General features: G+C 42.2%; 1 protein-coding gene across 1 annotated transcript in view; it reads left to right on the top strand.

Moving 5' to 3' along the window:
• The first annotated feature begins 6 nt into the window (after positions 1-6).
• The window catches only part of SOAT1 (sterol O-acyltransferase 1), a 56,749-nt gene continuing 50,755 nt past the window's right edge, over positions 7-6,000 (top strand). Inside the window, exon 1 of the mRNA XM_006907778.3 lies at positions 7-169. The gene's annotated coding sequence lies outside the window, so the exon portion shown is untranslated. The remainder of the gene's footprint in view (positions 170-6,000) is intronic.

Here is a 6,000-nt window from a genome sequence, read left to right as displayed (position 1 = left end):
CCGCGAGGCTGGGGGCGGAGGGGCCGGGCAGTCCGGCGCTTTATCTTCGTCTGCCGGCCGTGGGCCCCTGCGGTGCCTTCGGGAGCTGACCTTCCTGCCGGCCTCACGGCGACGCCTTCCCAGCTGTGCCCTCCCTGCCGAGGTCCCCGCGGCCGGGCTCGGGCCCCAGGTAATACCCATGCTGCCGATCCCCTCCTCACTTCCCATAGGGTCCAGCCGCCTCAGCCGGAGAGAAGGGGATAGAGGTGGCGGTTGCGACTCCGGCCTGGCGGGTCTGGCCTTGTCCTGGGCTGGGGGACGGAGGAGGCGGCCCGGAGCCGGGAGAGGAGGAGGCTCTGCGGGTCCTGGGGAGTTTGGGGGCTGGAGAGGGCGGGAAAGTTACCATCGGGCGCCGGGATGGATGGCAACCTTTTAAACCTCGGTTGGAGGTTGGTTTGGTGTCCCTCAAATCCTGTGGCATCAGGTAGTGAAGAAAGTTATGAATTAGAAGACTTTTATTCCTTAAAAAGCAAAACCAAAAACTCACTCAGGAAGTCAGCTTCTAATTAATTTGGGGAAAAACGTGTGCGAAGGGAAGGATGGCGCTTCAAGACGTTGAAATCTGCGTGCCTGGGCACCAGAGCCTTTAATCAAGCTCCTGTTTTATTTTCAAATATTAGGATGGAGTTAAGTTTCTGTTGTTCCGAAGTGTCAATAGCCATGCAGTTTAAATGACATGTATATTTAGAAGTTATTTGTAAGGGAGGAACAACTATGAACTCTAGTCTCCATACTTATATATAGATTAAATTCATTGGTCATGTCTTAATATTTAAGTGGTTGCCAACTGTTTAAACTTTTTTTTTTCAGAGTACTTGCCTTTTTCTTGACGTAGAAGTGTTTTTTAAGTTGAACGGTATGGATGAAGCACTTATTTGTGTGTTGTGTAGGCGTGGGGATGGATTTTGGAAGGCTCTCTGATGCATTCAAGGGGAATCATTTGAAAACGTCCGTATCTCAAAGGATCATGTGCTTAAAACTCTCAAAGATTCACCTTCTGGTAGGATAAAGACCAAAGTACTGCAGCCACTCTTCCTTTCTCCAGTTCATTTTGGTCCACTTTTCTCCTGGCTTTCTGGGCTCAAGCCACACTGGTTTTATTTTTGTTTTAGGAAAGCCTTTTTTGTTGTTGTTGTCGTTGTTTGTTTTTTACTATCTCTTGGTCTTTAGAGGTCTCCTCCACCTCTTAGGCGCTAGTCTCTCCCTGCAACTCCTACGCATTCCTCAGTCTTCAGCCCACATGTCACTTCTTCAGGAAGCCCATCCTATCCGAGTTAAACCCTCTTAGAACTCTTTTCCTCAGCAGTAATCATCCATTGGAAGGAGTTATTCTAATTCCTTCTGTTTTAATTGTTTCCTCTATTGGCATGTAGATTTCATGAAGGCCGAGCTAGTCCATGTTAATTTATGTCTTAATTCTCAAGAGTCTGGCCCAGCGCCTGGCACAATGAAAGAACGAATGAGAGGACAGAAGAAGGGACTTTCGAATGGGAAATATTAACTAGAGAAGAGTACTGATTTCCTTTGGGAAGGAAATGGAAAAGTTTTAAGTTTATTTTTAGAATTTATCACATAGGATAAATGAGTAGAGTGGCCCCACAGTTGTAAACTGAGAATGTTTATTTTTGCTAATTGACTCAATGACCTAATTCTTTGGTATGTAAATATTGTAGGGTTGTATTAGGGCATCCCTTTAGAAGGAAGAGGGACTAATTTTGTTTTGGATTGTAAATTTATTTGCAGTTGTTAATTTCTCCCTCGCTGAACCTGTGAATGATATAGCAAAGTTCACTGAGAGTAGGCACTCAGTATTTATTTATTTTATAGATTTGTAGTTTTTTTTGGGGAAAAAAAATTTATTATAGGTGGGCTAAAGTTGACACTTCTTTCAACTTGGTCCATTTATTTCTCAAACCAATTCTTATTGTTTTGCTTTTGTTAAACACAAAACCACAGGCCCCAAATGGCACAACCACAGGCCCAAAATGGCACAGTTTGTGGTGAAAGCCCAAACCTATACTTAATGCTTGATCTAATTGCAGTTTCAACCTCTCTCAGATACATAATTTTAATCAATCTGCCTGATAAGATCCCCCCTGGCTTCCCCTAAGGGAAGGTGACCTTGCCTGAAATAATCTACTCTTTTAACTTCTTAGTCCCACCCTCTTTCTGCCTATAAAAACCTTCTATGGAGGCGCCCTTCTACTTGCTAAGGTGAGATGCTGCCTGATTCATGAAATCACTTAATAAAAGCCAATTAGATCTTCAGATTGACTTGGTTGGATTTTGTCTTTTAACACTTTCTTAAGGCAAGTTAGATACTATTACACTGAACATTACAAAACCAATGCATAGCTTAGACTCTTAAGAAAGAATTGTTTAATCAGCGTGTTGGATTTTAAAACTTACCTAGTCAGCTTTATGTCACATTGGGTGTAAATGTTTCCACTGCCACTTACTGGCTGTGACTTTGAACGAGTTTCATAGCATTTCTGAATCTTTTTCATCTTTTAAAACAGGAACATCAAATGAAATATGTGATGCGCCTCCCTTGGCACCCAGCCCCGACTTAGTAGACGGCGCTGCCTGCTCTCTTTGTGGCTGGGCTAGTCTTATGATAAGTGCTTTCGCTTCTTCAACTCATTTTGCAACCCAATCCAGTATATTTCTTTGCCCTTCTTCCCAAAGCTAACTATAGAAGTAAATCGTAGCTATTAATGTCTCCAAATTGTGAAATATGCCATGTTCCACCCTTCCTTTTCCTTTCCCTTATTTTTTTGTCCTACAAATTCTCTGTGATATTGACCATACATTACCTCTTGAATTCTCTAACTTGATTTCATATGTTTCTTACTCCCGGTTCTCTTCTAATCTCTCCTAGGCCTTGCTTTTTATTGTTCTTTAATTGTCTTATAATCGTTCTTTAATTGTCTTAAAATGTTTTAACCACCTATAAAATGGGATAATAAGACTTATGTACTGCATAGGTGGTTGTGGGGATTAAATGAGCCATAGTAAGTGCTGGGTAAATGTTAGCTTTATTTCCTAGGTAACCACTTTTCTTGATTTGTGGTCTCTCCTCGGGAGAGTTCCTTCCTGTGCTTTGGCCTTAGCTGCTGCCTGGACGCTGATGAATTCCAGTTCTCCATCTTCAGTCCAGACTTGTGTATCCATCTGCCTGTGGTCACCATCACTGGGCTGACCCACAAGCACATCGCATTGAGCTTATCTACTTTCTCTTTTCCTTTAGTTACTTAGCTTAATGGTACACCCATAACCTTAGCTGAGTTAGAAAACTCACCTGGGATCTATTTACAGCTGCCTTCTGGATGTAGCCAAGGTTTAAAACCTCTGTCAGCTTCTCCTTTGTGAGTTAAGTTCTAGAGTCCTTAGAACAGCCCCTAAGGGCCCTTGACCTTTTGTTCTTCCCTTTTCATATACTGTGTGCTCAGCCTTATTCCTTCTCTTTAAAATCTAACTTAAGATTTCACCTTCTTCAGGAAACCTTTTCTGATTGCCCCTAAACTCAATTTGCCACCAGGCTTGTATTCCCTTCATAGTCCATGACATCTCAACTACTGTTCTGCAATACCATTAGGTGTTATAATTAATGCTTTTATGTCTTTCACTCTCTAGATTTTTGCTTCCTGAGGGCACACTGTTGCAGTCACCTGTGGATCCCAGGGCCTGGCACACAGTAGACCTCAGTAAACTGTCTGCAGTAATGAATCCATCCACCATGGTCTGTGTGTGTGGCAAGCTCTTCCTCTCATCCTGTCTTGATGCCTAGAAGCTCCTACACCTTCTCTGAACTCTGTCTCCGATGTCGCCTCTTCCACAAGGACTTGTTTTACCTTTCTGAATCGTTAGTTATCCCTTCTCTTGACACATGGTGTGTGTGTGTGTGTGTGTGTGTGTGTGTAAAATGTAATGAAGTAGACCTCTGTGTTACTACACAATATTTATCTGACATTGTAGAAAAAAGTGCTTAATATCCATTTAATTGGCACATACCTTTTAAGTGTCAGAACTTAAAAAAAGGTTTTGCAGTTAGTGTTGCCTTGCCTTCTGTGTTTAAAGACCATGGCCTTATTTAGAAGTGCCAAGGCCATCAAAGCATGAACTTGAGCTGAGGTCCGCTTTGATACAATGATGTATTGGGGAAACGCAAAAGAAACAACTCCTTTGATCTGACACTAAAAAACTCATGCTTGCTCTTTTCTTAATGTCGAGTCCTACTTTTAAAGTTTTCTTTCTTTACTGTCATTTACAGTTATGCTTCAGCAGTCACTACTTTTTTCTTTTTTAAAAGTGGGGACCGGGTTACCCAGACATAAGGCTATTGTTAGCAGAGCATTAAAGGAGGTACCGTACACAAAAGTCTTATCAGAGAGTGTGGAAAATAGTACGTACCTACTAAGGGGATTTACTAACCATTCTAATAACGTTTGTTCTGATTATTTGAATTGTTTCTGGAGAACAGTCTCAAGCTTGAGAGGTTTGCCAGTGGAGTAAAGGTCATGGCGTTGGTCAGCAAATTGTTTTTCAGTCTCTCAGACAACCTGAGTTTAGAATTGGGTCCCAAATACCAGATGTTGATGAGACGTCTTAGGCTCCAGAACAGATCGTTTTTATGTTACATACATACAGCTTAAATCCCAAGTTAGGTAAATGTCCTCATTAACTTTCAGGTTTATCTTTTAATGTTGCTGGGTAAGGTTAGAAAGAAAAGCACACATCAGCTCCAACTCTCAGTCTAGCCCGTTAACGATTATGTTCATGAACATGTGAAGGACAGTTGTTTTATTTCCTTAATGTATGTGAAAATGCTCGGTGACTATTAATCCATTCAAAGCACGTATATTAAGTGCAGACTGTATTCCAGGCACAGTTCTAGACACTCGGAGAAAATGGCGAACAAGACGAAATTCTACTTTTCATGGGGCTTACAGTCTCATCAGGTAGATAAACAATAAACATTATAATGAGTTAGGCAATAAGTACTTTGAAGAAAAATAAAGCAGGGCAGGGAATAAGAATAAAAGGCGTGAGAGTGTTCATTTTAGTTTGGGTGGACGGGGGACGTTTGAGCAGAGAACTTGAACGAAGTGAAGGGAATCTGGGACGATGTTCCAGACGGAAGAACTAGCAAAGAACTTTAAGTGGGAATGAGTCGGCTTGTTCTAGAGCTAGCAAAAGGCCAAAGTAACTAGAGTACAAGCGAGAGGATTGTGGTCGGAAGTTGAAGGTGCCAGGGGGAGGGACGCTGCGCGTCCCTGTGTTTTGCCTGCATTTTCTGCAGTAACAGCCGTATACTTTTAGTTGACATGATGGTAAGAGGAGCTCGATTCAGACATCACCTTGTAATCTTAGGGTTTACATAGGATTTGGTCAAAATGGAGAGGAGCCATTTTAAGTAATAGTTATTCTTCCAGACATCTACGTGTATGACAATAATAAAATCTGTCAACATTGGGACAGGGAGGGGAGCAGCAGATCTTAGAGGAGTTACTAGACAATGGTGAGGACTTAGAACAAAATCCAGTATTTGAAGGCTTTCGAGCAGGGGAGTGACTTACTCTGACTTACCTTTTAAAGAGATTACTGAGTTCTGTGTTAAAAAATAGACCTGAAGGGAGAAAACGAAGAGTCCAATTAAAAGGCGAGTCCAGTCAGGGGACAGTGCCTTGCACTGCGGTGAAGGTGGAGGATGTGGCGAGAAGAGGTTAGAATGGGACATCTGTTTTGAAGGTGGATTACAGTGGACTTGCTGTTGAATCAGGTAAAGGAAAGTAAGGAATCAAGGATGACTCCTAGTTATTTTGAAAATCTGGGCAAAGAGTGACTGTCAGTCCCATTCACTGAAATGGGGAAGACAATGAGAGGAACGGAGCTGGAGAGGACATCGGTAGTTCGGTTTTGGTCATGTTCGGTTTGAGATGCACATAGGACATCTACATA

The sequence above is a fragment of the Pteropus alecto genome, unplaced genomic scaffold (genome assembly GCF_000325575.1).
Source record: "Pteropus alecto unplaced genomic scaffold, ASM32557v1 scaffold101, whole genome shotgun sequence".
NCBI lineage: Eukaryota > Metazoa > Chordata > Mammalia > Chiroptera > Pteropodidae > Pteropus > Pteropus alecto.
Note: the sequence above shows the minus strand (reverse complement) of the source record. Positions and strands in the feature narration are given on the sequence as shown.